The following is an 18,384-nucleotide window of genomic DNA, read 5'->3' on the forward strand; positions in this document are numbered from 1 at the left end:
CCCGTGCATGTGTTACAAAGTTCAAAAGTAAGAAGGGACTTGAACCAGAGTTCCTCACATCTGGCATCAATCACCCAGCCTGAGAGCAAGAGGTTTTGGAAGACAGGATTTAGCAGCATTTTCAAATATCCCAGAAAATCAGTAATTCACGCAGAGCCTTTCAGCTGCAGCTGAAGAGCCTACACTCAGTACTTTTCAATGGAAGCAAACCAGGTGTTTCAAGCCAAGTGTCTGTCCCTCTTACCCTTGCAGCGAGCAGATGGAGCAGGGCAGTAAGGTACATTCCCATACACCTCCTCAGCCCTCTCATACCCTTTTTACTGCCCTGGTCACCATCAGCCTTGCTTTTCTGCTGGTTCTGCTGTGAGAAGCCATTCCCAGCCCTCACAGCAAGCCAACATCTGCTTGGAGATGTGTCCCTTGCTGTTCTGCTTTTTTGGCAGTGAAATACTCAGGCGGGCGGGGGGGAAGGAGGAAATACCATGGCTGAGAGAAGCTTCCCCTCCCCTGGGTCAACAGCAGGCTGAGAAGCAGAAGGCTTGTGCTGGAGTCTGGATGAGGCAGCTCTTCCCACATCACACTGCCCTGGTGTCATCCCACATTTACCTTGTTTTCTTTGCTATGTATCTATTGAGCAATTTGAGTAGAAAGCCTTGAAATCACAGCTGATGAAAGGAAACCTTTGTTCTTCATCTCTGGTATCTGATGCCAGGGAAACCAAACCAGGGGAACTGAGAATAACTAACCAACAATTGCTCTTCCAACCAGAAATAACAATCCTGGTTTTGTTAGAGGTGGAAACCTCAGAACAGGAAACCAGGTTACAAACCATCAGTAAGGAAGCTCACACCTCTGCTCCCTGTACCACCACCACGAGCCCATGACCAGCACCACACTTCTCACCCCACTGCCTCAATGCCCTTCTGCTTCTCCGTCAGGAAGTTTCCCCAAAGGCTGTTGCTAGAGGAATACATTTCTGTTTCTGCAAAGCCTCCAGCAGAGCCTTTCCCTCTCCCTTGACACTGTTCTGCCTGGGAGGGACCTGCTGTCTTGTGAACACAACCACTCCTTCAGCATCACTGGAGGTGAAAGGCCCTCACAACACCAATCTGGCCCATGCATGGACCACTTCCTTTGGGCAACCATGCTACAGGGGCTGAAGAAAGAGCTGTGGAAACTTGAAATCATATTAAGGAAGGGATTTCTTTAGACTCACAGTTTCTAGTCTAGAAGCAAATCAAGGACGCTGCATTAAGGATCATCTCATCACCCACAGCTTGCAGCAGTCTCTAGTATGAAATGCCTGGTAGAGAGAGTGTGGGTAAGGCCAGTTTGCATAGTGGGAAAGGGCCTTTCCCTTTCTCAGAGACCTGTAAATAAATGCTCCCAGTAAACGTAATCTTCTTTTTCCAGACCCACAAGCTCCTGTAGGCGTCTGCCATTCCCTGTTAAACTAACCATACACTTTGGAATAGCTTTCCTGCATCCAAGGAAGTCATATCAAGCTGTCTCATCCCAACGACCTTCACACACCTTCCCCTCAGCTTTTCACCTTTCATTGGAGTGAAAGGCAGGGAAAGTGGCAGATAATGGAATGGAAGAAGGAGTGAGTAAGCAGATCAGCAGTGAGTAAGCAGATCAGTAACCTGCTGCACATGAAAAATGATGGCTGGACTAAGTGGGGAGGGAGGCCAGTTCTGCGATGCAGGCTGTGTCTCCCTGCTGTGAAGGGAGGGCAGGCTGGAAAGAGGAAGGAGCAAAGAATGAACCTCGAGAAGGCAGGATGGACTGGGAGGCTCATCATACCAGCTCCCAGGATACCTGGGCATGGCAGAATGGACACCTGAAGTAAGGATTCAGTTGAAACTAGGGAGCTGCAAGTGCTCAGTGTCTGTGGCAGAAGGGCTGCCTCCCTCGTAATCCACTTTTCTCCAAGAGCTTCTTTCACAGCCCCTTGCCTTTACCCAAAAAAGACACTGAACTTCCTCTTGGCCTCCCTGACCTCTTGTTTTTCGGGGTGAATTTTTCCTTTCTTTCTTTTTCTTTTAATTTCAGTCTGAAAACACAGCTCCCTTTCTTTGATCCGAGCTGGGAGGCCAGCACGGTTCCATGGGTGTCCTGTGCTGGCGGCTCCTGAGGGTGCGGGGCGCGGGGCCGGGGCTCAGGAAGCACTGAACATGCCATTCTAAGATTAGCACCAGTAGCCCACGGGGCTGTGTCCTCCAGAAGCTGCCAGCTGCAGACTCTCCGATTACGGAAAATAAAGAACAGGAAAGGATCCTTTCTCAGATCCCTTCTGGAAGTTACACTGCTGGGCTGTATCCAGCTTTTTTTACAGCTTTTTTTTCTCCCCAGGTGATGTGCCAGGCTCTGTGTCTTCTGGTCAAGGGAAAGCGCTGTATTTGGGTGCAAAAAGTTCCCTTCCTTGCACTTCGAGGAGAACACCATTCCTGTGACTTCCAGGAGCTGGGCTGGCAGTCCCCCTCTCCTCCTTCCCACCACTGTGAGGAAGGTGGGAAGCCTCATTTTATCACTTTCAACCCAGAGAGTGCACCAGCCCTCAGTCTCTTCCACACCAAAGACTAAGACATCTGCTTCTCTCACCCCAGAGCTCAGTGCTGGCTCTTTCCTGCCCCACAAGACTAATGCAACCTCTCCCATTCCTGGTCACGTTTCCCACCCGGGTGACACAACCTACCACCACTTTTCTAAATGGTGATGAGAAGTAGCTCTGCTCATTTTCTGTTTGTTTTCTGTTTTGTTTTGTTGTTATCTTGTTTTGGGTTTTGTTTGTTTTTTTGTTTTTGTGGGTTTTGGTTTTTTGTGTGGTTTTTTCTTTTGCAATAACACTGAAATTACTCAGACATGATTTTTGCACTTTTTGCAGCAAACTGCTGATTCTTTTCCTTTTCAGAAGAGAAGCATAGGCAGTCTGCATGGGCTAAAACCACTGAGCTAAGGTTAAAGGCTTAATCCATCAGTAATTTAGTGACTGCTACTCTGAGGTCTTTTACTGTTCCATAAAAATAAGTGTCTAAGCATTGTATATTCCGAAAAATGTCAGAGCTTTAAACAGGAACTGAATTATATCATCAATGTAAGCACAGCATTCTGTGCAAAAAAAGGAAGTGCAACTACCAAGTTCTCTGTAAGGTGTACGTTTCACTTTTCTCTTCCAAATAAGTTTATAAAATTGAGTAAATTTGAAAACACCATGTTTTCAACACCATGTTTCTTCGTCTGCTTTTAAAACTGAGCCTAGTCCCTGTTAGCAGCACTGGGGAAGAAAGTTCTGCCTTCAGTTGTGTTTGAGGTACAAATGTGCCAATTTGAGCCCCCCAAACCTCTCCTTCCTCATGCCTCGGAGTCCTTGCCTCTGTTGTGAGAGCAAAACTGCCCACCAACCCCTGACCCTGCAGATTGTGTGAAGGGAGGCCACTGTTTTTGGCACAGATCTTGCTCCTCTCACAGGCTGCCTGGGTCCACTGGATCCCCACAGAAGTGACCTGCTCCAATAGGTCCCCACAGAAATGTCCCATTGTGTACCTGGTCTGACTGCTGAAGAGAGGAAAGTTCTACTGGCTGTCATACACTGGAGTGTTTTGGCTAAATACCAGCTGAACAACAGCAGAGATCTGTTCCTTCCCTCCTCTACGAATCTTCTAACACGCTTGCTCTTTGCAGGCAGGACATTTTGGCCAGATGGATCACTTTTTATCTGAGAAGCAACACCTCCACAGCACCTTGCAAGGCTGGAGTACTCAGCAGCTATGAAATCAGTGATGGTTACACAATTCTGGTACTGGTCCCGTGCAACTGTCACCCCTATTCTCGTGCAGCTGCATCTAGACACGGTTTTGAAGCCAGTCCCCAACCTCCACATCCCTCCTTTGTTTCAAAAGACCTTCACAGGAATGATTCCCTGCAGCCTGTTCCAACACCAGCCCATCATGCCAGATCCTGTGCTCACACAAGTGCTGCTAAGCTCCCCTGTGACTCTCATAGGGGTCTTTTCATTGCTGCACACACAATCTACCTCAGCAACAGCAAAGATGGCAAAAATAATGACAAAAATAATGTCTCAGAGGCAGTTACAATAAGGCATCCAAGGCTCGGGGATAGTGTCTTGATTACAGATCCAGAAAGGGTGATATTCAGCACCATGAGAAGGTAGTTGTCAGTATGCTAGAGAAAAACAAGGGAGTGTCAGTGCTTTTGGGGCACAGTTTCGCAAGGCCTTGGTTTCAGCAGAACAACAGCTTATGTTTCCAACCACTCATTCTGCCCTGACCTTTCCTCTCCCCCTTCCCCCCTCCCCTGCACCCATGTGAGTTTGTGGGGCTGTGCTGTAAACTGGATCACTGAAACGATCTGGGCTAAAAATACATCCCTTAACTCTTTACACGGTTATTTTTAACCCAGGTCATTTCAGCAATGGAGTTCACAGCACAGCCCAACACGCGCTTGCCCTGCTGTAGTGGAAAGGGATGGAGGGGTGGCAGGGGCAGCCTAAAGCACAGGGGGGAGGGCTTCCCTTTAGCTGCTCCAGCCAGGGCCTGAGGAAATTACGTCCCTCTGTGTCCTCCTGTTCGGAGGGCTGATAAGACAGCAAAATCATATTTATGCATGCCTGCTGGTAGAGGCTGGTCTGGTCTGTGGCTCTGGTATTTGACCCTGCACCCACCTGAGGTGCAGCCGAGTGCAGGCTGTGAACCCAGGGAGCACGTTGCCAGTAGGAAGTTGCCATTAAGCAGCCACGAAACACCCATAAATACCATGTCAGCCATCCCCAGCAGCCCTGCTGCAAGTAACAGCTGCCACACGTGCAAGCAGGTTCTCTCTGCTGCATGGCACAGGCAGAGCTCTACACCTGTAGGACCTGCTCCGCTAAGGAAGGGATGGGGATGCGTCTGTGGGGAGAAAACTCCTTAAGTCAGAATAAACCATCATCACACTCTGCCTGGAGGCCAGCAACTGGGAAGCAGTGCTGTGGTTCTGCTGGAATTAAAGCATCAATCCCAACAAAGGCACTGGATTTCAGGAGGGAACAGAGCCTCTTGGCAGAACCTCTCTTCTCTGCTTGGCTCAGCTCTCCAAAGGCAAAGCATTCTGCACAAAGCCTTCCCAGGACCGACCCTTCTCGTTTTTCAGTGAGGTAGCTGCAGGATTTGGGGAGCCAGACAGCCACAGACCTTGTCTGCATGGGAAAGCTTATACCAAACTGAGCTAACTCTCTCAGCTTGCAGGGCAAAATACAGCCTTAATCTGATCGAGGTGCTGCTTTTCTGCCTAACTGAACTCATTTGCAATCGGCTTGGCTGAAAGGAGCTGTTCTCAAGCTCTCAAATACTCAGTTCTGACACAGAAAGCAGCATTTTGGGAACGACACTGTAAGCTGCATCAGGGAATACAGCTCCTTCCAGGGCTCCCTGGGGGCAGGAGGGGGTGAATGTCTCCTACTCCTGCAGTGAGGTGCTGCCTCTTCCCTGAAAAGAGTCCCGTGCAGAGCTGGGGTTTGATGAACTGGAGATGTCCTGCACATCTCAGACCAGGCAATGGACAAGTGCTGACAGTACAGCTCCGATTTTGATGGTGACGATTTCCATCAGCGAGAGCCAATCCCTTCTCCCTGTTCCATCTTTTATTCAACCACAGAGGACAGCTGGAGGCAAAAGGTCACTGAATAGTCACACAGGGCATGATCTAAGGTACGCTTCCTGTTTATCTGCAGAGGACATGAACTTCTGCTCTGGAAAATGCACCACAAATGCATCTCAGTTACTTCGGCTCTCACATTTTTTAAGTGCAGATAAGATTAGATGGGCAGCTCGTAAGGAACTCCTCTTTAAATCAACTAAAAAAGCTCAAGAATAGTTTTCAGTTAGGACTGGACCCATGTTACTAATGGAAAAACCTCTCTAATATGTAGTTTGTAGTTTCATTCAAAGCCATCGCTCTGTATCTGACTTTTAGATGAATCCCAGCTTGCACCCTCCTGCCAACATAACCTGAACTGATTTGTTTATCTGTACCCATGGGAGTACATCAGTGGCATTGGGATCATATTGAAAGAGGAACATTGTTTGGACTGCAAAGGGAGAGGCAAATAAGCAGGGTATGTTTAAAACACAAACTCCCCCAAAAGAGCAAACGGAAAGAGGAGAGGCTGGGAAAATACCTGAATCATAGAGTGAGGAATCAGGCAGCACCAATCAGGAGACACTGCTACCCACAAGCTAAGCCTGCCTGTTCTCCCTGTGACCCACGGAAGCACCAACACAGGCTGAACATAGATTGCCCAGGAAGTGGGTGGGCTCACACTGGCCTTGGCCCATGTTTTACAGCCCTAGAAGGAAATCTCACAATGCTTGTTCCGACTGGAGCTCAGCATCACGCTGGGCCCCTGGCTCAAGAAGCAACACATCCCAAGATGTAAGTCCCGAATAAACAAAACTCATCTTGCTACACTGACCCCTCTTCATCCCATTCTCTCTCTTTACTCTTCTTTACAAATCATTCTCACTGGAGACCTTCCAGCTCTCTGTTTCAGGAGGGATTTATGTGATTTATTTACTCACTTGGCGTCTTATCTGGCAAGGAAGCTGCCCCTTGTCTCATTGTAGTAAACTTTAATTATTGGCAGAAGCCCCAGCTGGAAGTGGCTGCAGCTGTGGCTCTGTGATACCTTATAGCCAGTCCTGTCCATCACTGCGTCCGTGTAGCCTGTAGCACCTTGGGAAGTGAGGCCAAGGCTCCTACCTGCCTTTCCTACCATTTACTGCACAACAGGGGTGATAATTACTGTGCTCTGCTCCACCAGAGCAAAAGCTACCCTGTGAGCCACCTCTGCCCCTTGCTCTGGTGGGGCTTGGCTAACTCTGAGAACTTTGTGAGCATTCAGGGCATTGGGACAGTTACTTTCCAGGAGAGGACAAGACCAGAATACCTTGCAGGTCTTTCAGGTGTATCCTTAACACTACAAAACAAGTAACATTTTTCTACTTCTACAATACTACTTCTGCAATATTTCCTTTGATCAGCCTTTGCTGGACACTAAACACCTCCATTTCACAATCCCTATGAGAATTTTGTGAGGTTTATAAATGGCACAGAGTCCTCATCCTTTTCCTCCAAGCTGCCATCAGATGGCTGAGCAAAAAGGAGTAACTGGTCTCAAAGTGCCATGGGCCCCTCACTGCCAGGATGCAGGAGTGAAACATCATAGGAAGCTGAGCAAAGAAAGTAAGATTTCCACTTGAAAGATACAAGGAGAATTCTGGGGCTGATATCTGGCCATACAATCTGGTTATGAAAGAGTGTAAGGGTTTGTTGAGGTGTAATGATGACCCCAGCACGCTCTGCAGAATTCTCGGCTGTTGTTTGCCAGGACTGGCATTTTGAAGGTTGTGCAAACAGGTTTCTAGTTTGACTTGCAACAAAAGGAGTCAAAGTCTCATATCAGAGTGTACACAACTGTGCAGAACCACTGCACATCCAAGATAAAGCTGCTTCTAGGTGGTGAAGCCTCAGCCAGTGCAGAGGAAGCCTCCTCATCTGGTTGATGTCACACGCAACAGATTCAATCTTGCACCTTCAGGGAAAGCAATCTGTGAATTATATTGTGAATCCTGGAGTCTGGGCTCCGGATTTCTGAATACTCTGCAAAGACAACAGGATCTCCAATTAGGTTTGGGACCAGACTGAGCTCCTGGCCCCAAAGACGGGTTCTAGACGCCTTTGACCCAGCCACACATCTCTTCTGTACGCGTCCCTACATAGCTGCAAACTGTGGTTTCCTTAAGACAAGGGAATGTTCCTTAATTGAGAAATGTCAAAAAAGTAAAGAAATATTGGACGTGGAAGTTTTGGAGACAGTCAGGAGGACGTAAGCAGTCCTGCTTATGCGTGCTGCCTTCAAGGCAGTCAGTGTTGTTAGAACCCAGAGATCCCTAGCAGCTCTCCTCTGCTCCCTCTGAAAACAGGACCTCTCACAGCAGCCCTAACACAGATTCAACTTAAAGTCCTGAAATGGAAGTGGCAGGAAAACACATCAGGTCTCCTCTTAAACTCTTCCTTTCTGAAACATTTTCAGTGGAGAGCAAGCTTCTTGCCTGAGGGTAAATCACTGCTGGCCTGTCTCTTGGAGTCTATTGAATAAGTTAGCCACAAGAACAACTCAGAAGTATGACATTCCTTCTCAGAGTGGCACCCAGGTCAACACTTATCCCACCACAGATAAATGAATATAGGATGAGTGTGTGCCTGACCTCAGCTGCAAGGCTATTGCACAGCTATAATGAGGGTGATAATGAGGAAGGAGCTCTGACTATAACCCAGAGCAGAATAGCACGAGGAATGTGGACTACAAGGAATTGTTTGTTTTTAAGAGAAAGGGCAGAAAAATCCCACTTTACATAAAATATGTAAAAATATGTAACATTTCCCTGTGTTTGGAAAGGGTTTGCTTTAGGGCAACATTTTTCTCAAGACTTGCAGTGATCTGGTCTTGATTTTCTCATTCTGAGAGTTCCCTTGTGAACTGCTGCCATCTTGGCACTCGGGGTCAAGCACTGCCCAAAGGGTAATGTGAGGATATTCCAGCTCAGCAGCTTTCATCCAGAACACTGCAAGAAAATCTCTCCCTCACAGTAACTTCAAAACTACAGAGGGTCGGATCTGCCGAATTTAAAGGCTCACCAAAGCAAGATCTGGGAATTGGGTAGAGGTGGGAGATAAGTAGCCCAAAACTAGTAAAGGGACAAATGTTTCTCAAAGGAAGAAGCACTGTGTTGAGCACATCCACTGTAAATAAATGGGTCATGTACTACATGCCTTGCCTACTAACAGTAGAAGGTAAACTCCTGATGGTTTTCCATCCTTTGCTGGTTTGAGGTACCCAAGCTTAATTTTATTTAGGGCCCAATTGTGCCGGACTGTAGAGACCACAGGGTGGTGGCTGGAGTGAGATGCTGTGGCAATGCCAGGCAGGAGGAGACAGGCAGAGTAGAGTAGCCAGTGCCAGACACGCAGGAGAGGAGCTGTGTCCTTCACAACAGAATTATAGGAAACATCTGTAGACATCGGGAAATTTGATGTGGTGAATGAACTATCTACCTTCTGTGTCAGAGAGTGGCTACAATGAAAATAAAATGAGATAATCTTTATTCTAAGCAAGTTGTTCTTCCCCTTGTGCCATGGTACGTAGCTCTCAGGAGTGCCTGGCCTGTGCTTGCCCAGCTCTGTCTGGCAATATTAGCAAAAGCAGCAAGTGTCACTGTGAAAGGCACAAGTGAGACCTTGAGTCTCCATTTCTGTAATGAGAGTATCTGGCAACTGCATGGTGCCTACATGTTCCCAGCACTGCATGGGCTGATTAATCTCAGCAGCATTACCTCAAACCTTCACTGTTAAGAGCATCTGCTGAGAGGGCAATGTATGGGCTTGTGCACTTTAATGCCTGTATAGCTACTGCTGCATACCCCACAGAACTGGTCCTGAGGGGAAGCCAGGGTTTTATCTGTCAGGAGGGCACTCAGGCGACCAGGCAGGTGTGTGAGATCTCCTCTGCCCCAGCAAACCTTGAATTCTTTGCTGCGTGTTGGCATGGCTTTAACAGGCAGGCTGGCAAGTGCTTGCCCTAAACCCTGGATTAAAACCCATCCCTTCCTGGGCAGACCAAAGAGTTTGAAGCCCACACTCTGTGAGAACAGAATGGAGCCCAGGCTGCCTGCTTCCTGAGCAAGTGTCTTATTGCATCTGGCAAAGGCTGCCAAGAGTGGTTTGATCAAGCACCACCATTACCAAAAGAGGCAGCAACTGCAGCACCTGGTCCCTGCCGGGCAGGGTGCCTGTGCAGGGGCAGCGTGTGTGAAACCTCAGCCTGTACCCTACACAGACACAGGCAGCTCTTGGCTCTGCTGTGCCCTGAGCAGGATAAGGCACCTGGCTGTTCAGCCATGACTCTCTGCGCAGGGATAGCAAACCATTTAAAATCAATCATTTAAATAAATTGCTCTGTGTGTGCACAGTGGTTTGGGAATCCCTGACTGAGGTACCACAGAAACCTCCAGCAAAACATGGGTGTCACCTTTTCCTTTCTGCAATAAGTGCTTTTGTGAGATGCCTGATCCTGTTTGTGTTCACCATGCTCAGAGTATTCTAATGGGGAAAGGAGTAGTGGGAAGAGATGAGGATGTGGGATGGGAATGTAATAGCGGCCCAAGGACAGGTCAAGCAGGGCAAATCCAGGCCTGTGCAGAAGCAGCATCCCAGGCACTGGTTAAACTTTAATGTGGAGCAGGCAGGTGCCCAGTGATCTGGAGGAACCTACAGAGTCAGGCAGCGGCTGCAAGATGTGGATAGCAGTCTTTCCATTCTGCATTAGTCCTGTAGTTGATCTAGGACACTACAATTGCCCTCAACTAATCAAAAATCCAGGAAAGAATTTTAGTCCAACAACTGAGATTTGGTGCCAGAAGCCAGAATGGTCAAGAGGAAAAAGTCAAAAGGTACTCAAAGACCTTTCTCAAGTACAGGGTGACGCCTACTGCAGGGAGAAGACAGGAGGTTGGGATGAGAGGTAGGAAGGTGAAAGAAAAGGCTGTCAAGTACCAGTGAGACCTGAGGGGGAGAGGCTGTGTGACATACAGTAAAAAGAGATCATGATCATCAGGATTATTTGGTTTATAAGACACATAATAACATTTGCATGCAGACAGAGACGAGGAAAAACACAGGAGGGCTAAGTGGAGAGGCAAAAATCTACAACGCCAGCTAGGCCAGCTGCCTACAGACAAGGTGACCAGGGTGTCCAAGAGAGCAGGGAAAACATCCAAGCTTCATTAAGGAGTCCAACCAATTCGAGGAGAAACAGCCTCCGCCTTTCCTGCAGAAGCGCCCTGCGTCTGCAACTGCCTCACACAAGCCCAGCACAGCTGCTCGCAGACAGGCCGAGCAGCCAACATGGAAATCATCTCAGGCAGCAGGAAGAGGACTGTGGATAAAGCTGGTATGTGGCTGGATGCGGTCATACCCAGTCACACAAGTGGAAAAAGAGGGAAAAGCAGAGAGGTTGTGCCCACACAGGCAGCATGGCAGCCTTTTTCCCCTGAGAGGCTCCGTGCAACGGGGGTTCTATGGCCACCTGAGGCAACACAGCTTCAAAAACTCACCCATACTGGGTTTTAAGCCCAGACACACCACACAGGGTAGTCCCTTCGAGTCTTTGGGGTGCATTGTTGTCTCTTTTCAGAGGCTGAGGTATTTAAGATGATACAGCTTTAAGAAAACAAGAAGAAATACAGGAAGATTGAAAAGCTGGTAGTTTACCATGTGGCTACTGTAGGTGAAAATGGATTTCAAACCATCTAACTTCAACTCAGCAGTACCCTGTCCACTGCAAACCTGAGCTCAGCCATCAGTACCCTTAAGACTGAGACACAGAAACCCAGTAGTTTAACACAGATCTCTACAATTACTAAGTTTGACTACACTAGAAGACTGGGCTAATATGCCTTTTTCCTTTATGAAGTCCTGGAAACTCAGTGTCTTGCTATTTCCTTCAAGTTAATGTACTTGTTTTTAAAAGACTGGCTGTATTTATCTGGAACAAACAGTTTCAAAAAAAAGAGGTGGGTTTTTTTTCTCATTTGGCCTTAAAAGAACAGTGTTGATTTTGCAGAGCTGTTCCCTTGCTCCAAGTGAACACCAGGGACACACCTGAGGTATTTTTCCATCAAGTTTACCATATCTCTATGTCTTTTGGGGGAAATAGGTTGTGCTGCTTAAATGTGAGTGCTGTCAGTAAGCCAGAACCCTGCAGCAGATACACTGAGCATTCCTATGATCTGAGGTTATGAAAATTCAGATTGTGATGCTGAAAATAAAGTCCTTTACTCTGAAACGCCCTGTCAAACACAGCCCTCAGCCCTTCTCTTAAAGAAAGCCACACTGAAGAAGGCCAGTGGGAATGTAACAAGAGGAAATGTCCTCAAGTTGCCCCAGGAGAGGCTTAGATAGGATATTAGGAAAAACTTCTTCACTGAAAGGGTTGTTCAAGCACTGGAACAGGTTCACATGGAAGTGATGGAGCCAGCATCCCAAAGGACACATATATGCAGCACTTAGGGATATGTTTTAGTGGTGGGCTTGGCAGGGCTGGGTTAATGGTTGGACTTGATGATCTTAGAGGTCTTTTCCAACCTAGAAGATTCTGTGATTAACTTGGCAGCAGGACTTCAGTGCCAGCTGAGAGCTAACGCACCATTTTCTTAAATCATTGAAGATCCCCACTCTCCTTCAAGCAGCACTACTTTTCATTTCTCCAAAATTAAATTAGATGAACATCTACTTTCAGCTTAGTTCAGGAAGACATCTGGATTTTCTGGTATGTCAGGCAGGAGGATATGGATATACAGTCCTGTCATGAACTCCTTCTCTCCATCTGATGGGAGCCCCCTAGCAATAAATACTGCCTGAAAGCTTGGTGATACAACCAGACATGAGCTATAGTAGATATCTAAAATGCAGATAATATGCATGACAGGCAGGGGGGGATGGATTATTTCTCAGAAATTATCCATTGAATAAATAAGCTGATGAGGTTGTGCTGTTTTAAGAATCCACAGACACTCCCAATGCGGAACTGCTCCGTCGGAGCCAAGGGCTGATCTGTACCCTGGCAGGGTGATGCTGATGTCCTGATCCACAGCTGACAACAGCTGTTAGCAAGATGTTGGTCTGGCTGGTCTGGAGAGCATTGCTTCCCATGTGTCTTCAGCAGCTTGTCCAGGCAGGCCCTGGGATGTGTCCTCGAGACTTCCAAAGGCTGCTTCCAAAGGCTGCATGGCTGGAGGGGTGGGGTGGCAGCTCTGGTGAAGAGCAGTGGTGGCCACCACAAGACGTAGCTGCTTTTCTGGTGAGCTGCCTCCACCAGCTGCTTGTACAGAGCTCTGCTCCTGGCCAGGGCTTCCCTCAGGATCATTCTCAGCTTCCCTGTGTTTCCCTCCCAGACATCTGTTTTTCTTAATGGTCTGGGAACTGTACACAGCTTGTCAAGCTCCCCCAAATTAATCGGTGCCTCTCTGTGTGCACTTCCAGGCCTTGTTCTGGGCAGATCTTGCTGCTCTAGAAGGGTAAGGGGTGACCTAATGGAGGAACAGCCAGCAAAACCTCCCAGGCTGCCCACAGAAGACCGGAAATAGCGCAGTCTGTGGGGCAAGTGCTCCAATCTCACGTGAGCAAGGAATTCTAGACTAAGACATAGAGAGATGGCCAGGAAGGCTGGACTTGCATGTGTACTACTACTTCAGTGGGGAATGAAATGCATAAACCATGGTTATAACATGATACAGACCTCTGAGATGAGAAGTTTTCTGTTGTGCCTTGAAATAAATCATTATTTTATCCCATCGCAACCACAGTGTTCCTTTAAGTGACTCGTTGCTGCACACACGATGGGAGGCTACACCCTGCTCTCACCTGCAGACAGGGAGACCCTTGGGCAGCTGCTCTGAAAGAAATGGGCTGACCAAATGGAACAGCCCCTGCAGCAGGAAAGGTCTCAACCTAATGGATCTTCTCCCTTGCTTGCCTCACACCGGGTCAGGAAAAAGCCCTGCTTTTAGCAGAGTCTGAAAAAAAAGATGAATTTCAACACAAGGAGGCTCAGACTCAAGATGCTTCAGGTGGGACAAGGAAGGGATCACTCTTGGCTTAATGGAGTGGTTAAAGAGGATGAACTTTAAGCAAGTGCATATACAGAATGCATAAATTATCTAATCTGAAGCTATTCAGAACATGAAATTAGAAACTGAAGTCACTGAACTGTCAGAGAAGGTGCACAGAGAATGCAAGAAGCAGGGACAGTTCAAAATATTTCTGATAAATACTGTAAATAGACCGTGGTACCTCCCCATTTAAACTCAATTTGAGACAGCCTGGTTGTAGCAGCAAATGGATTCTACTCCTCTTAATTTATCATGCTGGGAACAGAAAATCAGAAGGGTAAATGAGCCTACACAGAGCTTCCAACTGCAGCGGCTTCCAGGACTCATCAGTTAGAACTGTGCTATCTTTGTAACACATTGCTATTAAATTAGGTCTACACTGGATGCAGGCAGGTCAGAAAAGGAGGTTCGTATTTATCTAAGACAGGAATTTAGTCTAAAAAGGTACACAGATATGGAGTGGAAGAAAGTGATAGCAAGCACTCTGCTGGCAGCCAGCTTGAGGTGTGAATGCTGAGCTATACCCACAGAGAGGTCTTGCTGGTTGGACCCTGGAGGGCTCAGTGGCCCCAGTAGCACTGAGGATCTGGGTCTGCAAAGCGGCTTTCCCAGCAGCTGCCCACCCTTTGGCTTCATCCAGAGTCTCCAGTCTGTGAGACTCCTGAAAATTGGGCCAAACACTGGGAAAATGTACCCAGGCAGCTGTAATTTGCTGTTACATTTGAAAACGCCTGAATTTTCAGCCCAGTCTCGATCAGCCATAATGATGCATTAGAAATTTAGTCTTTTCCATAGGTAAACAACTCCTCTACATACCCTAAGGAAAATGCACACAAGCAACTCCTGAGCTGCAGCTTGGCCTTTGACATGAATTATTTTTCAGTGACCAGAAGAAGATAGTGATCTGTTTTTGAGTAAAGCGACGCATAAAATTCACCCAAAACGCTGCAACGGAGAAACCCAGTGCTTGTAAGAGCTTTGAAACACTCCACCCCTACTTCAGTGCTCTATTTCTTCTACCTTCTGGCTGATTGGAACTCGTTTACCTGTTCTTTCCCTGCAAGAAGAGGGACTAAAGTTCCTTCAACCTCAGGCACAGTTTGCCCAGGTTAAAGCTGGGCCACCGGAACCAGGTGTCCAGGAAGCGTGGGCTCCGTGCCTGCACAACACTTACTCAGTGAGTGAATCAGCACTAGGAAGCTGTGGCCAGCATGTCCCTGAACTCACAGGTGCTGAGAAGAAAAAATTAAATTCAACTTTTGATCTCTGGAATCACTAGAATGATCCAGCGATTTTTGAGTCCATTAGTTGACTGCAACAGGATGATGTATTATATGAGATTGAAGTCCCAATGGGATTGGAAAAGACAACTTTGAATTGAGCTGGGAGATGAAAGACAAAGTGCTACGCTTGTTTCCTTTTTGTAGGAGTAACCAGTGTACTCAGCAATCCATCCCTTTTCTTCCACTCTGTCCTCTTCACAGGCACCTGCTGTCTAGAGGACCACGTTTGTTTGCATGGAGAGCCCCTCTGCCTCTAAACTGGGAATGAACACCTTCAAACTGGGAATGGAAACCCTGGGTTCTCATGGAGGGACAGTGTTGACAACTCCACGCACTTCGTAAAGACTAAATGGGAAGCCAAATTAGACTGTGCACATTTCACAAGTTAAACATGCCCTCACTGCAAAGCCCAAGGGGTGAAATTCCTGGGAAGCCTGGCACACCAGCTCAAGTGTGTGTCTAGGAAAACAGGGCATGTTTCATCTGAACTTACATCAGGGGAACATGGCACTCAGCAGAAAGGTATTTCAAGATGACTGACTTGAGGAAGCCATGATTGCTGCTGCAGTACGCAGTTTTAAAGGATAAAGAAACCCATTCTAAAAACAGGAAGAAATAATAAAAACAGAATTGGTTTTGTGTTTTACACAGGTAGTAAAATAACCATTCCCAAGCCCTTACAGATATGATGCCAACTTATTCTGACCTGAGCTTCCCACAGGCAGAAGTTTGCCAGGCTTGAACAAGGTACTGCAGCAGGGAGGAATCATAAACACTTCTGGGGCCTGCTGCTGAATAGCCACGAGCTGCTTCTAGCAGCCCACACGTGGAAGAACTGCAGAACAGCATGGTGCTGCCCCTCTGGTGGCTCTCTCAATACCACTAACCTGAATACAACTGAAGCTCGCTTCTTATCCTTCTAATGCGCAGTCCAGCCTATTTTTGAATCATTCATGGGAAAAAGATTTCTACTACATTTGGTTTCCACTACGCTACTCCAAACCTTGCCAGACCTCACTGTTAGAAATCTCTCCTGCTACTTGGTGAGATATAAATCTTCCCTTTAATTGCATCCCGGTATTCCCAGGCATACAGCTTTTCCAGTGCACTAATTCTGTTTCCTCCGCGCTAGCAGTTTTAGACTACTGTCCTCAGTCTCACTGCAAAGCCACACTGACTTGTTAAAGTCCAATCTTCTGAGCCAGAATTCCCTCTCCTTTGCATTTTTGTGCCTTTCTGTGCACAAGAAGTCACTGGTCTGCACCCTTCAGATATCCAGGCTTTCCAAACCACACATGTTAATTCTAGGTCTGTTTGAGAAGCCTGAGATGAACAGTGGCTTTGTTGAAGCTGGCAGTAAATCAGTATCTTTTGCAGATTAGCCACCAGTCATCCACACTGACCAAAACCCTGTGTGCATCTTGTTTGAAAGGGTAAACAGGTGTATTTGCATATGCAACAACACCAGTTTACAACGTTCCTGCCTGTTCTATGGGCTTTGAGCTCTTTTAAAATCTGGTGATGAATAATGAAGAAAAAGCCATGCATCTAAATCTGCTGTCAATCTGGCAACTGAGGTCTGGGTCTTCTCATGGAGAAGACTTCCAGAAACACCTTTAGCAAGTGATGTGCTTTATCTGACAAGAATTTGGTCCAGCGACTTTTTTGTCTTTCCAAAGACTGAAAACTTCATTTGGCACTAATGGGGCAGATAAGGCTCATCCTTACCAGTACATTACCCAGACCCAGATACTGGTGATAAGATACAAAGATATGACTCAGATTTGATGGAAAAGCATTTCTGGCATGAGACTGCATAGCTGGATACATTGTGACCTGGTTGAAATGTGACTTAAATCCATGCCTAGGTGAGACTCTGTAGGAATGAAGTGCCCTGGGTCTCTGCAAACAACCAGGTGTGAAGCAACTCTGCAGTGAATTTGTAGTAACAACTTCTCCTTACACAGCAGCTCTGCTGTCCCTAGACCAGATTAATCTTATGCCTGCTTGTCCTGCAAACTGCTAAAGGTATATCCCTGTCTGCATGGCACCAAGACAAGGTCCTCCAAACAGGTTTCCTTGCTGCTGGCTTCAGCTGCCACCTCAGATCCCAAATTCAGGCTGTGGAGTTGGTGTTTTAGGAAAAAGAGCATCCACCTCTCTAAAACACCTCTGTAAACGGACCAAAGTGGAAACAGAATGGAAAACCAGCCCCAGTTTGTGTGGGCTGGTTCATTTCCATGATAAAAGCCAGCAAGTTTCCAAGCAGCATCTATTGATAAAGCGGTGCTGATGTTTTTCCCCTGTTCTTCAGATAAGCAGCTCCTGGGAATGCATGAGAAGGTATGCATGATATGCTGCTCAACTGCAAAGCATCCCGCCAATTAGACTGTGGAGCACAGCACAGAAGGCGTTTCCAAAATGCTATCACATGGCTTGGGACACTCAGACAACCAAACTGGGGAGTGAGGAGAGGTTCAGAAGAATTCTCCCTCTCTGGTGACACAAGAAAAGCCTTAATTCCATTTAATCCAGGGTCTCTGCTAGGTGGAACAAAGGGCTGCAGCACAGCCCATGGGGTTTGGTTTTGATGTTTTCTGTCCTTCAAGAGGGAGGCCTCCAGTCACTGGCATGTGGAAGTCTGGCAAACCTGATCCTTTCCAGGACTCTTTGCTGCAGACATGCTATTTACTGTCAAGCAGGTCCCAAATCTGCCCAGACCTGAGGAGTAAAATGGTGTCATACAGTACCTCTCCCAGTACATTTAAATACTCTCCCCTTTAACTACACAGACACACTGTGTGAACGTGTCATTTCAATGGGTTTGGGAGGAAACACTGAAAACAAGTCTATTTGAGGTTAAACTGTTCTGTTAAGCAAAAAGAAAAAAAGAAGAGTGGAAAAGGGACATTTAAACTTTTAGAACAAAAGCCAATCATCAGAGCTTCCTGAGAAAGGGATATTGCTTCCTGGCAGAGCGCTAACCGTGGCGTAATGCCTGTTCTTAATCTCAGCTCCACAGCTGCAAGGGTGGGCAGAGACCTCTCTCAGCCCAGCTCACCTCCTGTCCTGATGCTCTGAGTACCAGGATGGTCACAGATCTCAGCCACCTCATCTGCACAGTACCCATTCCTGCATCCAATTCAGTCCCCTTGGGTGACAGGTCAGGTTTCCTCAGTGCAGTTTTCCTAAGGACAGGGTGAATGCCTGTTTTGAAAGCAGGCTGCCCTGTACTTTGGCCACTTTGTGGTGTCCCCACCTGACACAGGAAAGGCCGTTTTGCTGAAAAAAGCAATGACTCCATTGCTCCCCAGATGTCCGAGGTGAGGACACTGTGGTGTAGTGACAGCACAGCCCTGCGGCTGGAGCCATGC

At 47.3% G+C, this 18,384-nt stretch overlaps 1 protein-coding gene across 1 annotated transcript in view; it reads right to left on the reverse strand.

Annotated features, from left to right (window-relative positions):
* Nucleotides 1-18,384, reverse strand: part of RCSD1 (RCSD domain containing 1) — a 31,228-nt gene that overhangs the window by 9,416 nt on the left and 3,428 nt on the right. The gene's annotated exons all lie outside the window — the stretch shown is intronic.

Source organism: Coloeus monedula (assembly GCF_965178545.1).
Source record: "Coloeus monedula genome assembly, chromosome: 3".
Taxonomy (NCBI): Eukaryota; Metazoa; Chordata; class Aves; order Passeriformes; family Corvidae; genus Coloeus; species Coloeus monedula.